This window comes from Pinus tabuliformis, chromosome 9 (genome assembly GCF_031772625.1).
Source record: "Pinus tabuliformis cultivar Carrire ecotype Pingquan chromosome 9, CPIR1, whole genome shotgun sequence".
Classification (NCBI taxonomy): Eukaryota; Viridiplantae; Streptophyta; class Pinopsida; order Pinales; family Pinaceae; genus Pinus; species Pinus tabuliformis.
In genome coordinates this window covers 1,492,304,679-1,492,326,570 of record NC_142307.1, presented here as the reverse complement: position 1 = coordinate 1,492,326,570, position 21,892 = coordinate 1,492,304,679, and positions in this window count along the sequence as shown.

Here is a 21,892-nt window from a genome sequence, read left to right as displayed (position 1 = left end):
TCTACTATCAACATTCAAGAAGTCCTGATGATGGATCCCTATTGGGATTTGAAACGTTGACGAAAATGGTTTTTACTGTGGGTTCTTCAGAAACTAAGTCAAAAGATATAAACCACAGATTTCTAAAATCCAGAATCATTTCCCTATATGGAGGGGATACATGGAGTGAAATCATTTTACTCAAAAAATTTAGAGTGAAGATAGCAAGAAGAGCTGCAGATCTCTCATTTAGCTCTTCTACTATCAACATTCAAGAAGTCCTGATGATGGATCCCTATTGGGATTTGAAACATTGACGAAAATGGTTTTTACTGTGGGTTCTCCATAAACTAAGTCAAAAAATATAAACAACCAATGTCTAAAATCCAGGGTCATGAGGGTATTCGAATAGCCACAAGGGTCAGTTTCTCCCTTGGCTATAAATACCCCATCATTTGTACATGAAAGGATTTTTCACCTCAGCTCCTCTGATATAGCCAAGGAAGTTTGTAATATTTTATTTGAGAAGTAAGTAGTGGCTCCAATGCCCCGCTGATGGGGTTAGTGATGTATGGTGTAACGATGTTTCTTGGAACTTTTGCTTAATTCATAAACCTGTTAACAGGCCAGCACGTTTCCACACATGTATTGTATTTGTTGTAAGATTGATCTTTAACACTTGTAATGGATGTTTCTTTAACTTGTGTTCTACATATGAACTTATTCATTTGTTGTAATGCATAATATATTAATGGAAATGTGTTGTATATGTTATTAATGTTGTCCCATCCATGTCAACTGCTCTTCCCGACATTAGACAGACCTTTCACATGAACCTTGCTGTAACAAATGTTGCACTCGTTGAAACTGATCCATGAGTGTTTTATGTGTTATCTTACCTTGTACGTTGTGACTATTGCATCCGAGTGGACTGCTCCACCGAAAGTTGTGTATGTCCTTTTGTGTTGTGTGTTCCTAGCTGAGATGGGACTAATCCCTTTGAACCTGGAACTCACCTTCACTCTCTTCCCCTCACAATTAAAGAACCATTGACACAAGTACACTTACACTCACCAGGCATGTGAACCTCACTTGCTGAAGACGAAGCAAACCCATCTCTTGTGCTGACAAGCAAGAGTTGAGGCAAATCCTTAAGACAATGACAACCGGGCCATCATAACGGATGGGACTCCAACACCAAATGGTGTGAGGTCTAGTTGGGACTTCATACTAGGGTGATCCCCTGAATGTTGGTGGGTCCAGCACTGTCAACATGGTCGAAGGGACATAGTGCATTTTTGTTGCGAACTTTGGTGTCTTGTAGTGTTTTGGAATTTTTTTAATTGTAGATTTATATGGTTTCAGATGTGGTTTTTCCTTTTGATCTGTGCTCGAAAACAACAAGGATCACTTTTGTGAAGGTCCTTTGGCAAAGGCAATGATCTCTTCTTCATGAATGTGTGATTGCTTGGGGACTGGTTTTTCTTCGAATGCCTTTCATAATACATGGAGAATTGTTTGCACATTATAAAAAAAAAAAATGGAGTCAGAATGTCCAAAACAGGATGTTTTTTGCTATAGTTTTTTTTGTGGAAATACACTATTTCTTTACTAGGGTCTTGGGTTTTCATCCTGCAAGGGTTGTGCTAAGTTTAAATGATCAGATCATGAGCCTTTCACTTTGTGTCTATGGGATTGGATCTCGAGATTTCTATGCCAACCTTGACATCATATGTAAACTCTTTTTATTATGAACATGAATGCTAGAAATTTATAAAATATATATACCTATATGTTATGGTTTACATAATAATTCGTAAGACAATTATATTAATTAAATTATGCCCCTATTGTTTTTTAAATTCAATTAAATATATTATTTATGAAATACCATATATCTATAGTATATTTTTTTAAATCATTTTTTTGAAAAATAATTGATTTCAAAAACTCATAATCATGTGATTAATAAATATGTAAATTAATAATTAGTGATGTAATTGAGTAGTATTTTTATGGTATGAATGTTGTAAAAATATATGGTAGAATCATGATGTTGGTTTAAGTTATTGATGATTTAATTAACAAGGATAATAACTTCAATGCAGCATAGTCCCTACCTCTATCGCTAATTAATTGATTAAAGGTTGTGTGGAGTGTAGAGAAAACTATGCACAATGAAATCTCTCTGCACAAAACTCTTTGCACTATCAAAGTTATCCACATAAAGCTCTCCACACAATGAAAGCTCTCTACATAATGAAAGAGCTAAGTTCATTGTATGGACATATTCATACCCACACAATGAACTTCCTCTACATTGTTTATTTTAAAACCTAAATTAATTAGACAAATAAATAAAAATAAGCAATAATCAATAAGTGGTTGGAATGAACAAAATTTATGTTCAAATCATTATCTGGAGCTCCACACTCCTGCACAAATCAACTTCCTATACATTTGTACATTTTAAAACATAAATTAATTATCCAAATAAATAAAAATAAAAGTAAAATAATTATAAAATGGAATCAACAAAAATTATGTTCAAACGATATTGTTTTCAATGGAATGTGTCGTGAAGTGGCCACATGCATTGGAAGTTGGAATGATAAAAAATGAACTCTAACTTCTTAAATTCAAAATACTAAAGGGATATGTTCCAATATTGTTAGATGACGACTCATTATTGATTGTGTTTGGGAAAAGAATCCATAATTGCTGACTATTTCATTTAATTGACGTAGAATGATTTTTGTAGTGGTGTTGACGGTGGACCCACCAACATCAAGGGATCTCCTTGGTATGAAGTCCCAACTAGACCTCACATTGTTTGGTGTAGGAGTCCCATTTGGTACGATGACTTGGTTGCCATTATCTTAAAGATATTCCTTAACTCTTGCTTGTTAGCAAGTGAGAGTTGTCTGCTTTGTCTTTGAACAACAAGGTTCACGTGCCTGGTGAGTGCTAGTGTTACTTGTGTCAACACTCTTTCACCACAGAGAGAGAGGGTGGGAATGAGTCTCAAGTCAGAAGGGAGGAAGTCCCAACTCTGTCAGAGACACACAACACAACAAGACATGTGTATCTTCCAGAGGAGAAATCCACACATATGCGGCAGTCATAACACACAAGGGAAGGTAGCACATACAACACCCAGTGGGACAGTCCACGCGAGTGCAATAGTTGTTAGAATATGTTTACGTGAAAGGTTTTATTTGATGTCCGGGGAGGTAACCAACATAGGCAAGACAACATTAACAACTTATACAACAAATTTTCATAAATATATGTATTAGAACAGCTGAATGAGTTCAATTTTTTAACAAAGGTTAAAGTAACATGTATTACAAGTGTTCAAGATAAATCTTAAAAACAATTACAACACATGTGTGAAAACGTGTTGGCCTATTAGTAGGCTTATGAATTAAGTGAAAGTTCCAAGACACATTGGTACACCGTTACATCACTAACCCCGTGGGTAGGGCGTTGGAGCCACTACACACTCCTCAAAGAAAATATTACAAACTCTCAAGGCTATGTGGGAGGAGCCAAGGTGAAAATTCATTTACATGTACAAATGAGGGCTATTTATAGCCAAGGGTAAAACTGACCCTTGTGACTATTCGACTTCCCTCATGACTATTTGACTATCACGACTTTTCAACTTTATATTACTCTTCAGATTACAAGTGAGTCTCTTGGAATTTCACGTTACATTAAATTGATTGACATTGTATGGCCCATAGTAGTGATGTGGCCGAAACGAATCATGACACAAAACGACATGACAATACTGGTACCCTCGTGCTGCTTCTGGTGTGCATGTCAAGCTGCAATGCTACTGAGTGATGTATGTCCTCATGATGTATCACAACTTCACCTCCACATGGCAAGGTGTGTAGAGTCTTCGATGGTAATTGGGTTCGCTTGATGTTGCGTTCATGCGCTGCTCCTTGATTATACTTTGGCATGCTTGAGATCTTCATCCACTCGCGAAAATTTCATGTTTGTCCGTTTGTCTGTCCACGAACACGTGTTCGCACGTTCATTCGTCCATCCATCCGTGAACACATCTTCACATTTCCATTCATCTATGAACACATCTTCACATGGTCGTCTGTTTGCGAACACATCTCCTTGCATGGATTGTTAGTTCATTCATTCGTGAACATGTCCTTTTGCATGTACTCTCCTTGTTCATCCCATATGTTGTCATGTCATGTCTATTCATGTCCCTGTATCTGCAATCATTCATGACAAGACAACATAAAATCCATAAACCTCCTAGTCTACCATGATGCATGATTGTTTTTAGATGCAAGTGACCGAGAGAGAGGAAAAGGTTACGAAACCGTGCGAGGCAAGTTTCGAGTTGGGATGTGGGCTCTGGGCACTATTGTTGAAAATTGCACAGAAATCACTGAGAGGCAGAGACAGGCATTTTGGATCGATAGTCACTATCCACAAGATTTGGTTTGGCTGGAGGAAAAATATGCGCAATTTTTGGGAGAAGTAGTGTGGGTTGCAGGAGGACTGGGTAGGTGGGATCTACACAATTTCTGGAGTGAGTGGGCAGCGGGAGCTTGGCAGCAAAAACTGCGCAGTTCCTAGAGGGAGATGGCAGCAGGTTGCTGGGAGTTCTTGGCAGGAAAAATTGCACAGTTGCTGGGAGGCTGACCTACTGACGACCTCCATGCAGTTTCTGAGCTAAGCAGACTAATAAGCTGCAGAGGGATTTCTCATGAAATATGCGCAGTTTTCCAGGTGAGAAGTTGGTCGGCTGATTGGTGACTAGTTCGGAAAAGTGCACAATTTTATGAGGGAGACAGGGACGGGCACTAGATGTTTGTCTGACCTTTCGGCGCAATTTTCTCAATCAGTTGAACGAGCATGGTCCCCAGCCTCTGCGCAATTTTTGAGGTGATTCAGTACCGTGCTGACTGCTCGGTCAAACTCTTCGGTTGACCAACAATAGGGTTGATTGATGAGCTTGGTGGCAGCACAGCTTGAGATGGCTTGTTAAGGGCTTCTATGTTGTTATGGTGAGAGTCAATCGATTTTATGATGGGGTGATGGTTCGATTATGAGAGGGTCATCTGGTCGTCAGAATTTCAGCAAAAATGACTAAGTGTGTGAGCAAGTGAAATGGTGCATATGCGACCTTGCAAGCACACACTCACATGACTTGATGACAAGATGTATCAAAACATCAAGACACACATGCTCAACATGACTGACCGATGGTGCAAGTGACAAGCGCGATGGTTGTGATCGATCGTTGAATGACTGCAACGATGCTTGCGTGATAGTGCATACGACTTTACGTGTGAATCTGACATATGTTTACCTAGTGAACACAACATGTACAAATGAAATGAAGACCTTGTGAATGACCAGAACATGATCGCAAGTGAGACATTGATACCAACATACAAAAGTTGTCCGTTGAATGATCAAGAAAGGTGGGTGCAAAGAGTCACACGAGCTCACGTGGTGGACTCGAGTGCGTGCAAACATCAAGTAAAAATCTCAAAGGAGGCTCCGAAATTTGATGCGGGTCAAAATTTTTGAGGGTGTTGCAACCACTACAACACTTGGCGACACGCTGGTAGAACTCTAGCTTCTCTGTTTTGGTTCATTGAAAGCACAGGGCCTTGGTATTTCAAGGAGTATTGAATGGTTTTGCGGGTTTCTTTGGTTTCCCCACTTACCCCATGGACAGGCACAGTTCACTATTTGCCAACTCAGTAAAACATAACAAAAATTTCAGCTTGATCGCAGTGTTTCGAAATCATGGAGGCTAATTTGGCTCGCGAGTTGAAAATTTTCAGAGCATAAGTTTTCATCTCTATTGTTGCTCCGCTGCCAACAGGCCTAGACAGTACCCCAGAGGATTCACGCAGGAACACACACATTTCTCAACTTCCATCGAGCCTGGTCAGTATCCCGGTGTAGTTGCATGCTTCACCTCTCTGTGTAGGAAGCCTTTCTCTTCTTTCGCCTTTGTATATTTTGAAGAGGATTGTACATTGGCACTTATTTGTTTTTGGGTGGAAGAGGGATCCTGACTTATTGAGAGTAGAAGAGGTTGTTCCTTCAGAGAAGCATATAATCCCTCTGACATATGTTTCATTGTTTAAATATTTCCCCTTCTCCATTTCTACTAGTTGGATGAGCTTGAATACATAGAGCAGAAGGTTGAGTACATGCATGGGATTTCCTAGTGTGGACACAAGTTCATGGTTGGACAAAGTTACCCTTGCAGACGACTTGTATTTTCCGTCAAGACTTCATTGGCCGACTGTTACAACTAAGCACAGAGAAGACAAACGCAAGATTAGCCAAGTGCTGTAGTGTCACAAGTCTCTTAGATTTCACCCACATACTCATTCAAAAGCCAGAACTAAGTAGATGGCATCACTTATTTCCAGAAAACAAAAATAGCAAGGTATTAATCAAACAAAACAAAACAAAACAAAAAGAGTAAGAATAGGCAATAAAACAACAAGCAAGCAAAGCAAACAAGCACAAAAACTAAATCAAGTCAGCAGGAAAATAAACATGAAAACGACAAAGCAAAGACAAGCGAAAAAGCAAACACTACTCCTACTCCTATGCTAAATGGTCGGGGTTATGTGAAACAAAATTTCCAGTGAAACCAACGTAGGCATACCTCACCTGCAGTCACAAAGATACGAGCGATTAAAACAGATAAAAATTGTGTGCAACAAAAAATGAAAAAACTTGACAAACTTGCACACGAGAGAGAAGTTCTCACCTATGGATGGAAGAATGTGTCACAACCACCCAACACACATGCTTATCTCTTCCATGAATATCATTTTTTAACAAACCTCAGAGGCCTCTTGCAAGTGTGTGTTGTTCTTCACCAAGTTTCTTAGCGAGTGTGAGGAAGGACTGAAGCTTGTTACCTCCAACACGACTCGCCAAGTAAGATTTTTCCAGTCATTCAATGATTGGATCATAAAATTCATGATGGTCGTTTTGAAATATTCGTGATCTTTCAGAATATGAGTTCCTAATTTGATAGAGGGGATCACGATGGGAATCTGATACAGATAGAAAGATCTAGTCATTCTCGTCAGTCATGTCAAGACAGTGAGGGCCTGCCATAGCCATCAGCGCAGGCCAAAGTGCCTCACTTGCTTAACAGAAGTCTAAGAAGAAAGATGTTACATGGTGAAGATCATAGTGTACGAAGCGACTGTCATTGGATTTACTGTTGGGAAAATGATAAAATTCATGACAGCACCAAAGATAGAAGAAAAATTAGACCGGTAGGTCGAGATGCCAGATTCCCAGTTTTACATGAACAAATAATTTTTTTGAACAATCATGCGAACGCTCTGAATGAGGGAACCAAGTTCATTATGCACTAGACATGATAAAACACCCACCTGCAACTGGTGAAAAAGTGCGCAGGCATCATCGTCATCACAGAAATGTAGAAAGGATGCCAGCACTATCAATGTGTGAAACCAGTTGGGGTGTGGTGAAATAAGAGTAACTTGATTCGCACAATAGGTTGTGCATTCACCATCACATAGGAAGATTGCTGGTGTGATGAGTGCACAGATTTGACGTGAAAATTTTGGAAAAATACAAAGGAGATGATTACGAGAGAGAACATTTGATAAGTATGATTCTGGATAAAGATAGTCTTTGAGATGATCAACTTTGCTGTCCCATGATTACATGAGGGATAGATACTCCCAACCCGAATTGGATGTAAGAGTGGTGCATGAAGATAGACATGCTATAACGGACTCGTGGATTCGATGATTAGCAAAAATATGAAATTTTGAAATATCACACCCCAACTAGTAACTATTCTTTACACAAGGATCCACATCGAGTGCAACCATGCATATAGACAAATTTTGCTTGAGAAACAAGATCTGATTTGGTTTGACGGGCTTACCAGAGTCGAGAGGTCCTGACATAACCATCGACGAACGTTGAAGTGCCTCGACTCCTTGGCACATCTCGAAACTTTCTAGAATTGAAAATTTTCATTTTGAGATGTTAACTAAATCATGCAGTGCTTGAGGATGGTTGTTGTCACTGATTTCAAAACTGCTCTTAGGATGACAGCCATCTCTGTCATAGGCTTCATCAAAATTTTCAGCAACCTGACTTGACAATGCAACACACAAGATGATGACGAGTGGGAAGAGTCCTGTGTCTTGAGACTATTTTCATCATGGACAACCTCATTGCCTTGTGTCAATCGAGGAGATAACTCATAAGATGAAGAAGCAAGAGAACACGGAGTATCTTCAACGCATGTTGATGCGCTGTGAATGATAGGACACACGGGCAAGTGAGGTGCAGAGGAAGCTTCAATATGGATGTGTCATTTTACCGGTGTGCATTCCATATCTGAGTTAGAGTGTACACGAGATGACAATAGATCATATGATGTGCTTGGGTGTTCATCACAATATACGAAAGCGTGGGAGTGATGACAACCCAAGGCTGGAGGTTGATTGAAATAATTGATTATGCATGATGGTTCACCATGATTCAGAGATCGAGAATCGATCAAGAATGGAATCTTAATGTTTTGAGAGGAATTGATTGTGTCTTCACTATCCTACTCCTCCGCTTGTATGATGATATTTCCTTGCACATGACTGCAACTTGAGCAAGAAGCTCGAGAATCAAGAGAGTTCGCATAGCTAGTTTGTGCAATAGATTACTCAAGCGGTCATGGTGCAAGGAGTCATGGCTTGTAGATGATGGAGGATGGCAGAGATGCATATTAGACTCAAGGCTTGGGTTATGAACGGTGATGTCCTCTTGTGGAATGGAGGGATGATTTTTCGCCGTAGGATTTCTTAACAATTCTGGAATTTCCTCTGTTGGAGCAGAGGATAGCCGAGTAGATGGGTTGCGAACATTCTATGCAGATTTCTCAGCTTTGCAACTGCTACGAGGGGGTACCCGCTGCATAGATTTCTTAGCTTTGCGGTCGTTGTGAGGGGGAACCCTCTTCGAGACATTAGGTGTCTCGTGATCCACAAGAGTCGAGGAAGTAGGGAAATCAAGAGGTTCACCATTTCAGGAGACATGAACCAAGTGTTTCATCTCTTGGCTCATGAAGTGAAGGTCCACAAACCATTTAGGAATTTCATGACAGAGGTGAAGGAAGCAGGTAGCAAAGTCCTCAACTGATTCACCAGGCTTCATTCTTAAATGAGAGATTATTTCATAGACATCTTAGTGGTCACACTCGTCTAAGGCTTGATGGAGCTCCTTTAGGAAAGTGAAGGGAATGGATGGAAGCAAGTGGCAGGGTATGACACCACCGATTAGCACGACCTTCAAGGGTGACAAAGAAGAGTACACAAGAAAGCTCATCACTATCAATTTCATGAGATTCACATAAATGAAGAAAATCATAAATGTGCTCGATTACAAACATTGTGTCCTCACTGTCAAACTTTAACAAGGACAAGTGATCTAGAAGCTCATCGGGGATTGATAGTTGATTAAGGGAGAAATGAGAGAAACACCCCGGGAGCACAAATTGTGTATGATTCATTGGGTAAGAGATTCAACCCAGATGTATGGGCTCAACTTGTCATCTGGCCCTCCTTCTAGTGCCAAAATGTTGACGGTGCTGGACCTGCCAACATCAGGGGATCTCCTTAGTATGAAGTCCCAACTAGACCTCACACCGTTTGGTGTAGCAGTCCCATCCGATACGATGGCCTGGTTTCCATTATATTAAATATATGCCTTACCTCTTGCTTGTCAACACGTGAGAGTGGTCTGCTTTGTCTTTGAACGGCGAGGTTCGCATGCCTGGTGAGTGCTAGTGTTACTTGTGTCAAGGCTCTTTCACCACAGAGAGAGAGGGTGGGAGTGAGTCTCAAGTCGGAAGGGAGGAAGTCCCAACTCTCTCAGGGACACACAACCCAACAGGACATGTGCAATTTCCAAAGGAGGAATCCACACGGATGCGAAACTTACAACGCACAAGGGAATGTAGCATGTACAACACCCGGTGGGACAATCCGCATGAGTGCAATAGTCGTTATAAAAATTTTACGTGAAAGGTTATGTTTGATGTCCAGGCATGACCGTGTTAACAACTTATACAACAAATTTTCATAAATATGTGTATTAGAGCAGAGGAATGAGTTCAATTTTTAACACATGTTAAAGAAACATGTATTACAAGTGTTCAAGATAAATCTTACAAACAATTAAAACACGTGTGAAAACGTGTTGACCTATTAGCATGCTTCTGAATTAAGCGAAAGTTCCAAGACACATTGGTACATTATTACATGACTAAACCCATGGGCGGGGCGTTGGAGCCACTGATCGCTCCTCAAAGAAAAGATTACAGACTCTCAAGGCTATGTGGGAGGATCCAAGGTGAAAAGTCCTTTGCATGTAAAAATGAGGGTTATTTATAGCCAAGGGTAAAAATTTCCCTTCTGACTGTTCGACTTCTCTCATGATTGTTTGACTTTCATGACTTTTCAACTTTACATGACTCTTCTAATTACAAGTGAGTCTCTTGGACTTCCACATTATACTACATTGATTAACACAGTATGGCCCACAGTAGTGATATGGATGCCATAACTCATGACACGACTCGACATGACAGTGTTGGTACATTCGTGCTACTGCTGGTGTGCATGTCAAGCTATAGTGCTATTGAGTGATGGATGTCCTCATGGTGTATCACAACTTCACCTCAACATGGAAAGGTGTTCAGAGTCTTTGATGGTCATTGTGTTCACTTGATGTTGCGTTCAAACATTGCTCCTTTCTTGTACTTTGGAATGCTTGACATGTTTGTCCATTCATGAAAATTGCATGTTCGTCTGTTCGTCCCTCTGCGAACACATCTTTGCATGTTCGTCTGTCCGTCCATCTGCGAACACATCTTCGCATGTTCGTCCGTCCGCGAACACATCTTCACATGGTCTTCTATTTGTGAACACATCTCCTTCCATGGATCATTTGTTCATTCGTACGTGAACATGTCCTTTTGCATGTACTCTCCTTGTTCATCCCATATGTCGTCACGTCATGTCTATTCATGTACCTGTATCTGAAATCACTCATGACGAGAAGACATCAAATACATAAGCCTCCTAGTCTACCATGATGCAATATCGTATTCAAATGCAAGTGACCGAGAGAAAGGACAAGGTTACGAAATGGCGCGAGGCAATTTTTGAGATGGGATGCAGACTCTGGGCATTGTTGGTTAAAATTGCGCAGAAGTCACTGGGAGGCGGAGACAGGCATTCTAGATCGGTAGTGACTGTTTGCAGGATCTAGCTCAGCTGGAGGACAAATATACACAATTTTTGGGAGAAGCAATGCGGGCTGCAAGAGGACTGGACAGGCAGGATCTGCGTAATTTCTGGAGTGAGTGGGCAGAGGGAGCTTGGCAGCAAAAACTGCGCAGTTCGTAGAGGTCACTGACAACAGGTTGTTGCGAGATGCTGGCGGGAAAAAATGCGTAGTTGCTGGGAGGCTGAATTGTTGACCACCTCTACACAGTTTTTTAGCTAAGCGGACTGTTGGACTGCAAAGGGCTTGCTCAGGAAATCTGTGCAGTTTTCCAAGTGAGACGTCAGCTGGCTAACTGGTGACTGGCTGGGAAAACTACACAATTTTCTGAGGGAGACATGGATGGGCACTGGGTGTCTGTTTTCCCTATCTACGCAATTTTCTCACTAAGTGAAGCAGGCATGGCTTGCAGCCTCTGCGCAATTTTTGAGGGGAGTCAGTCCCGGGCTGACTGCCTAGTCAAACTCTCTAGTTGACGAACAAGAGGGTTGATTGATGAGCTTGCGAGCAACGCGGCTTAAGATGGCTTGTTGGGTACTTCTACACCGTTCTGGTGACAGTCGATTAAGTCAATGATGGGGTGATGGTCCGATTGTGAGAGGGTGATGTGGTAATCAGAATTTCAACAAAAATGACTAAGTGTGTGAGCGAGTGAAATGGTGCATACGCGACCTTGGAAACACACACTCACATGACTTGAAGACAAGATGCCTCAAAACATCAAAACACACAAGCTCAACATGATTGACCGACGATGCGAGCGACAAGCACAACGCTTGTGACCGATCGTTGGAAGACCGCGACGATGCTTGTGCGACAGTGCATACGACTCTGTGTGTGAATGCGATGGACGTTTACCTAGGGAACGCAAAACGTACACATGAAGTGAAGACCTTGTACACGACCAGAACATGGTCACAGACGAGACATTGATACCAACATACAAAAGTTGTCCGTTGAATGACCAAGAAAGGTGGGTGCAAAGACTCACACGAGCTCATGAGGTGGACCCGCGTGCGTGCAAACATAAGGTAAAACTCTCAAAGGATGCTCCAAAATTGGGTGCGGGCCAAAATTTTGGAGGGTGTTGTAGTCGCTACAACAAGTGGGCAAAGAACACTCTCTTGTAAACAAATTTGAGCTAGTAGGGCAACAAAATGAGAAGAATGCATAACTTGATAAAATGTTTTCATTTGACTGTTTTATTTTGTTCTATGTAATTCGATAACATGTTTCATTTAATTTTTGTCTTTTGTTGTATGGATTAAATTCAAATAAAGGTAAAAAAAAAATTGTAACACTTAATTGGGAGGAAGTTCATTGTGCAGGAGTGTGAAGTTCTACGCAATGAGCTATGTTCGTTGTGTCAAGCTACTCACTCCTGCACAATGAGCTTCCTCTACAATCATTCATCTTAAAACCTAGATTAATTAGCCAAATCAATAATAATATGCAACAATTAATTCGTGACTGGAATCAACAAAATTATGTTCAAATCATTGTGTGGAGTTCCACACTCCCGCACAATGAGGTTCCTCTGCATTCATTTATTTTAAAACCTAAATTAATTAGTCAAAGAAATAACCACAAGTAACAATTAATTAGCAACTAGAATCAATGAAATCAATGTTCAAATGAGAATGTTTTCAATGGAACATGTTGTGAAGTGGTCACATGCATTAGAAGTGTGTCAAATAAAAATGAACTCTAACCTCTTAAATTTGTTCCAATATTGTTAGACAACAATTCATTATTGATTCACCCGGATGCGGGTGCACTCTCCAGATAACCATGTTAAACATCACCGATACAACAGCTGGCATATGTGCTGGCAGACGGGCGTGCTGTAAGGTACAGGAGGTTGATGGCATTTATACGCTCAAGGCATTCACATTTAATATGGAGCTGTATCGAAACCAGTTATACTTCACCTCACGCATGGTAGCAATGAAGGCGCAGGGGCTCTGGGTACTGTTACCAAGCTATGGCATTAATGCTCCTTGGCTCTTAAATACAATGCAGCTCCCGTCTTGCCGCAGTATGTTGTATGTCTGGTTTGGTAGGCTCCAGGAGTTCCATAGTATTCCCTCCTTGTTAAGTCATCGAAGCTCTCTCTACCTGTATAAGCTCTCTGTGCCCGCAGGTATAATGCGCAGGCGAGGCATTCCACGGCGAGGCAGCAACTATGGTAACAGAGGAGGCCGAGCATCTCCGACTCCCTCGAATGTTAATCCGATTTCGGCAATTCCGCCTTCTCCTCAGTCGCTGGAAGTCGAGGGAGCTCATCCGAACAGTTCTCTTCAGACTTCTAGTTTTTCATTCCGGAGTGAGGTAAATAGGCCTATCATTACTATCAATTTTACAGTTTCGGTGGCAGAAGAGGAAAGGAATTCCTCCAGTTCGGCTCCCTCTGACAACGATCCCTCTCAAGATGACAGCATCCTGCTTGGGGATCTGTCAGGGCATGTGTATCGCGCGGGTAGTCAGCATGAAGACCAGCCGGCTTCTGAGCATATTCAGCTACCGCATTTCGTCAAAGAGAATGTCTTGGTCCAGGAACAGAACCCAAATTTGACTCCAGCTTGGATAGAGGGACCTTCTGGTGGTCCTTCTCATGGATACACTCGAATCATGCACCTGGTAACTCATCCCAACGGCGAGCCAGTGCTTGACAACGATGGCGGTGTAACCTGGTTAGCTTCGCCAAGTCCGGAAAGGGAGAAGGCGCCTTCATCCCCGAAGCATGCTAGTTCAGATCAGTAATCTCTGGCTGTGTGGCCATCCTGCTTTCATGTTTTGTATTTTTGGTTTTAAAGTCTGGGATAGGAAGTTAAGTGCTAAATATTGGCATGCCCAGTTATCTGTTTTTGTCCACCTCAGAAACTTTTTGGTTTTAGTTGTCAATATAGGTCCAGACTTCCTCAGATATGTACTATCTAGTATGCAGGACCTCATTGTAATCGAGACTGAAGTGTTATTTGGTAAAAACCATGTTTTTCCAGCTGAGGACTGGCTGAGGCCTCCTCTCGAATTGTAACCACTTTGTACATATTTTTATTTTCTTAATAGAATTAGACTTTACCGAGAAAAAAAAAACAATTCATTATTGATTCTATTTGGGGAAAAGAATCCATAATTGGTGATTATTTCATTTGATTAATTAATGTAGATTGATTTCCATAGTGGACAAAGTGTGCTCTCCTATTAAAAAAAAAAAATTAAGCTAGTAAGGCTACAAAATGAGAAGAATTTGTACCTTTATAAAATGTTTTCATTTAATTGCTTTAATTTGTTCTATGTAATATGATAACATGATTTTATTTATTTGTTTTCATTTGTTGTATACATTAAGTTTAAATAAGGGTAGATTTTTTCTTGGAACAAATAATTGGAAGGAAATTCATTGTGCAGAGTGCAGAGCTCCACACAATGAGCTAAGTTCATCATGTGGAGCTCCACACTTCCACACAATGAGGTTCCTCCACATTCTTTCCTTCTGAAACCTAAATTAATTTGCTAAAATATAACAATAAGCAATAATTAATTAGTGACTGGAATCAACAAAATTTATGTTCAAATAATTGTATGGAGCTCTGCACTCTGGCACAACGAACTTCCTCCACATTCGTACATTTTAAAGCCTAAATTAAGTAACCAAAGAAATAACAATAAGCAATAAATAATTAGTGAATGGAAACAACAAAATTTATGTTCGAAGGAAATTATTTTAAATGGAATGTGTTGTGAAGTGGCGACATGCATTGGAGGTTGGTCTAATTCTAACTTCTTAAATTCATTTCAATATTGTTAGACGGTGACCCATTATTGATTGTGTTTGGGAAATGAATCCATAATTGATGATTATTTCATTTAATTAATTAATGTAGACTTTTCTGTAGTGGAAAAACGTGCTTTTCTATAAACAAATTTGAACTAGTAAGGCTACAAAATGAGAACAATCCATAATTTGATAAAATGTTCTCATTTAATTGTTTTAATTTGTTCTATGTAATTTGATGACATGATTTCATCTAATTGTTTTCGTTTGTTGTATGGAATAAGTTTAAATAAACCTATATCTCTTTTCTCAAAATACGTAATTGGTCAAATTAATTATGCACAAATTATGTTATTTTCGAAACGTTATGTGTAAAGGGGAAGTTGATTGTGTAGAAATGCGGAAAAAAGTGTTTTCTCAAGCACTCCCTCACAATCATCATTCCCCACAACTCTGAAATGGTGCAAATCCCATTGAATAAAACAACTCGAAGGTAGTAGCAGAGTAAATCATATGCATTCATAAAGGATGCCATGCAATCGATTTCAGTTGCCTCGAGAGTACTTTTCCCTATAATGATTTATAACGGAAAAAGCATTGGCTTATCTCGTTTTCTACCCTAGCTATTCTCGATAAGGTGCCTATAGCCACTCGCTCGCCCGATTCGCAAGTGAGGTTTGTACTCGGGCATTTAAAGGTCTCCATTCAAAAGCTTCAAATAACACCTATAAGGGAGGACAAGCATCTATATGAAATTTGATGGGAAATGAACTCTAACTTCTTAAATTCAAGGTACTGAAGATATTTGTTTCAATATTGTTAGAATCTATAATTGGTGATTATTTCATTCATTTAATGTAGATCGATTCCATAGTAACCAAAGTGCGCTCCTGTAAACAAATTTAAGTTGGTAGGGCTACAAAATGAGAAGAAGAATCCATACGTTGATAAAATGTTTTTATTTAATTGTTTTAATTTGTTCTATGTAATTTGATAAGATGATTTCATTTAATTGTTTTCGTTTGTTCTATGGATTAAGTTTAAATAAGGATAGATATTTCCTCAAGACACATAAATGGTCAAAATAAGTTTGCACAAATTATGTTATTCTTAAAAAATGTGTAATGAGGAAGTTGCTTGTGCAGGAGTGCAAAGAAAGGTTTTTTCTCTGCACTCCAGCAAAATCCACTACCTTCACAAAAGTGCAAATCCCATTAAATAAAACACTTCGAACGAAGTAGCAGAGTGATTCATATGCATACGCGAGGGATGTCATGTAATTGATTTCAGTTGCTTCCATATGTCAAAATTCAACAACGATGGTTAGTATTTACGTTGGGAGTCAAGGAATTGTCTGGAAGACTAAAAGTGATTGGAATTTGGGTAAGAAAATTTAAAAAATCTTGTAGAGATAGTGTTTGAATCATTTTTTTATGGTGGAAATGAATACAGCACTATCAAAAATGTCTAGATCACTTAAAATTTTGAATTTTAACAAGGGTAACTTGGATTTACAAAACTCCCTGCCAAATTTTCTCAAAATTTAACCAGAATTTCCATGACTTTCAAAACAAAAAAATTCTAATTAGACTACAGCTTTACTTCATTGAAAATACAAAAACACCGCCCTGTAAGTGTGACAAGATCCATCAAACTTCAACATTTAACTCAATCCATTAGTAATGAACAATATAATTCTTCGCTATCACCCTCTGAAAGCTCATCTTTCTCAATCAATTTTCACTCAGAAAAATCAAACTTCAACATTTAACTCAATCCATTAGTACTGAACAATATAATTCTTAGCTATCACCCTCTGAAAGCAAGCATCTTTCTCAATCAATTTTTACTCAGAAAATTCAAGCTTTGAAAAACAGAAACAAGAGCATACGACATGAATTTAATGTTGAGATAAATAGAATGTCACCGAAACCATGAACTACCTCTTTCCTTGCGGGTTTCTCCTGCTCCTGCCAAAAAATCAGATATGAACTGGGGCCCCACCTTTTCATTCAATGATGGCGTGCTTTCTTTGTTTATGTCAGGAGTTGTATTAGGAGCAGAGTAATTATGGATACTTCGACGAATCTTGTGAATGTCTCTTGCTTTCAACTAGCTTGGAAGTCAATCAATGTATATACTACTTCTGCTGCCACAACAAAATGGTGGACGAAATGTCTATAAAGTGTGCCCGCAACAAAAGAACCAACAAAGTATTTAACATTAAACAATTAAATGAGACAATTAAAACTTAAGACAGAGAAACATTGGGGGAGAGGTTGGGGTTGCGTTGCTGACAAGTAGTTGATGGTGGGAAGCCCTGTCACTGCGTAGGACGTCACCCAAGTTTTGTGGAAAAACATGTTAAATATGACATTTTCCAATGGCCTACGACACTAAGCCAATTGGTTTTCTCTCCTTCCCAAACTATTCCCATTCCTTCACCTTGATTATATTACTAAGTAACGTTTGTAATCGAAACAAATGCCAAATTTATTTTGAAGTATTTTACATTAGAAGTCGCGATTCACCAAAACAGGGTAGGATTCGAACTGAGTGGTAGGTAGTCATTGGTCATTATTAGAGGTCGTCAAAAGCCTTTTTATGACCATGCAAGAGGAATTCTCCAACTGCAACGAAAAGATGCATATTTTGTTTACCGTAAGCGGAAAATAATTAGTAAAAGCACAGTGGACATTGTCAATATTCTTATAGTTGGCGATACTTCGATAATGAAATTATAACCCTGAAACGTTAATACATTGTGCATAGTGCGAAGGAGCTTTGGGAGTGGGGCTCCTTTACACTAGCCCAGTGTAACCATATTATGTTTTTTCTTGCATACTTAAAGGAATTGGAACTCCGTCAATTTTGGTATTATTGGGAATAGTAGTATTAGTGTCCAGCATAACACTGTTAGCGTTAGAGAATTTGCCCACAAAATGATCACATAGAAAATTAGTTTTTTCTTATTTTAAAATTGTTTTACTAGGAGAATTATATCCATCATAGCTTTGAAAATCAGAAATAAGATTTCTAGAAAATTAGAAAACTATTTTTGAATTTACAAGAAAATAGAAATATTCGGGAAAAACTTTGGTTAAAATTCAAATTCAATGCACTTTTACCACAAGGTAAATGCTATAGTCCCTATAGTTATTTAAACCAACTTTATCTAGTGAATGTTGGAAAGCTCATGTATATATGCATGGAAGGTTTTTAAGAATGCCTCCTGAGTTATTTTTGTGATTGATTTGTTTTAAAAAGGAAAAATATAAAAAATATAAAAAATAATTAGATTATTATTAATTTAGTTATATAAATTAAATAATTAGTAAATGTAGAGAAGTACAAATTTATTATAAAATTATAATACTTATTTCTTAATACATTTTACATTGTTATAATTAATTTATTATTTTATAAAAATTAACTAAATTATAACATTATTATTATTATTAAAAAATAATATATAAGTCATATATATATATTTAAAAAGTAATATATAAGTCATATATACATATATATAGTTTATATGGAAATTCATTCTATTTTATCATGGAGATTTTAACAAGTAAATAGACTTTGCTACAATACTATGGACCAATATCATTCTTTATCAATACCACATGCCTAACCCCCTACACCTTCTTAATTTCAAAAACCCCTACTTTCACTAGATATTCCATGTATCATTTTTTTCATTAACATTTTTAATACTCTTTTATATTTTTTCATCAACTTTGAGCTCTATTTTTCACAACTGCCAATATAAAAACCCTTTACCCCCTATTATATGGCCAATATATTATGTCACATTTTCCTCAATATATATCCCCCAATATGAACCCACGGGTATCGTATTGCTCCCTCAGTGAAGCCCTCATGCTAAAAAACCATAACTCATTTCATACTACACTTGTTCATATGATATTTTTTAATTAATCAATTTAATTAAAAAAGCAGAAATAGCATAATTAATTTTGAGAAAAAATTTAGCCTTTGATTTGTGATGACTATTAACTAATAAACATGCTTATCAACCTAATAGAAAACATAAAATAATTTGAAACTAAAAATATTTATTAATAATAATCAAATTGTTTCTTTTATCAATCACTTTTAATACGAAATGTTTTATGAATTCTTAAATACTAATAAATAGAGGTAGCTTTACTATAAACGAGTCGAGAGGGATGATTTGACTCAATGCCATTTTGCTTACTATGACTCTAAATATGAAAATTAGTAAGGAAAGTCCATCATGCTATAATTTTCATTAATAACTTATTGCTAAGATCACAAAATGAGAGAATTGGGGGTGTTTAAATAAATCGTTGTTGCGATGCCACTAGTAAGGAAAAAAATATATTTGGATTCTTTCTGTTTTTAAATAGGTTAAATTAGATATGAATATCATGGGAAGAATCATGTGCTATTATAAACTTCAAGCTCGAAAATTGCTGGTAACTTGGCCGAGTTTACGCAAACCACATTAAAAAATCCCCCCCTTAAACTTGACTCAGAGAGGTTAACTTGATCTCATCCATTCATCAACCATCTCACCTAGGTTACTCGTTCACCTACCACCCTAGTACATATCCATGTGGTCCATTCTGCAACTTTATGACTCCATCTACAACTGCACTAGATGTATTACTGATCAAAGTATTAAGGCCTTACAACAATCTGTGCTCCTACGCAACATGTATGCTTGAACAATAGGTCTTACAACTTCTTGGGAAATTACACCTTCCTTGGACCAAATCCCTTAGGGTGTTTACACACCACTATTGTTATCACACCATCGTGGCTCAGATCACACGTTCGTTCCTTCACTATCCTTAAATCGTTGAGTACTCGATCTCCATTTTCATGTCCATACAACAACTCTCTCATTGCATCTCTTTCTTTGTTGAGCAATACCTTGACCTATCCTTTCTCGCTACTTTACCTCTCTCTCCAACCCATGTTATTCATCCTTATTATCACAAAGTATTGTTTTCCTAATTTTTCTTTCTACTGTCAAAACTACAACACACTTACCTCCTTACATAACTATCTATCAATTTCATCATAGGCTCATCCACTAACACATTGTCCTCATTTTTCAACTCAATATCTTTACTCAAGTTTCTGCTATTAAACCTCGTCATTTCCATCTTGATTCTCTCCTTGGCTCAGCCTTCCATGCTATTCACTATAACACATCATACAATCACTTTTAGGACATAGCCTCAAACAATTATGGCCACCATTCTATGAATTTTTCCATTACATGAATGTACCACCGAGCTAGTTTGTCTGTTGTTAACCTTTTAATGACCTTAGTGCTCCTGATCATGGTTTGTCTCTAACTCTGCCACTTAGCAACTGCTCTGCATCCTAACCATATTCTTTCACTATATCTCCATGTTTTTTAAGCACAAATTTGAGGATCTCTGCAAGCTCATCTTTGTTGAAACTTCCCAATATTTTCTCAGCCTCTTCTTTGGTGAAAACATGGTCATCAACAAATTCATTTTTGGGCTCCATTGTTTTATTTTTCTTCCACACATTCCGTCTCTTATTCACATTATTCTTTCATCGCCTACAACAAAACTTTCTTTAGAGTTGCATCCACCTACTCCCCCTCTCCCCTGTAACTGATATCATTCTCTCGGATTTCTTTGCTCCATGGACATGAACATCTACTCTGCCATGTGATCTCTCTACTCTCCATACATTGACATCTCTTTCACGCACTATCTCTCTTTCATGTACTCCTCCTACTCTTTCATGTGCACCTTTTTCTCTCTGGTATGTTTCTAGTTCATCTTCATCATCATAAAGCTCCTCCTTTGATTCTTTCAGCTCTGTCTATCTCGGTTTCCCTGTTGACATGCCACTCACAACCTCCAACTGTTGTTGCATCATTTAGTTGTAGTCGCTCATTGTGATTACTCATATCTATAATGTTGAGCCACTACCTCAACAACATCGCTTGCTCTCCAACTTTGTTGGATGCTTCTTTGATATATATGAGATGATATCATTCACATTCTTAGGACTCAAAAGCGAAATAGTTTGTCACTTTCCAAATATTTCATCTCCCTTTATACTTACTATCTCATGTGATTCACATCTGGATTCCTTGGCATTAGGACATGTCTTATGGACTCCATTGTGTCCTGCATCTTCCTGAGTCTTTTTTCCTAATCATCGACTTCAATCTCACCTCATTGATTTGATATTTATTAGGATCTAATACCAATTGTTAAGATCATGAAACACTGAAAAAAGTAAATAATGTTCTTTTAATTCCACTGATCATAAAGATCAATTTACTTAGAGTTTTTCTGATTTTAAATAAATTACATTACAGATAATTATCATGAGAAAAACCATGTGTTCTCATAAACCTAGAATTTAAAAACTAATAATAATTTAACCAATTCAATATTAAACAAACCACCCTAAAGAAACCATAATTTAATAAATTATTATTTTATTATAGAAAAATATTTTAAATTAATCGTAACTATTTTGCTGCAGAAATGGAGCGCGGCGGTTTCGGTTAAAAATAAGGGTTTCTGTTTACACTGCTGCGGTTCGCGAATGATTACCCTCCCGGTTACTCTCATCGTTCCCCGGTCGCCGTTCACTTACTAGGCCGCATTTGGGCTCGGGCTCCCCCCTGCACCCCTGTTCATCTACCGCCTCCTCCGCTATCATTACCGGATCGCCATTAACCGTTTACGGCAGATACTGCCCTAACCCTAACTTCTCTGCGGTTAACTGCAACCG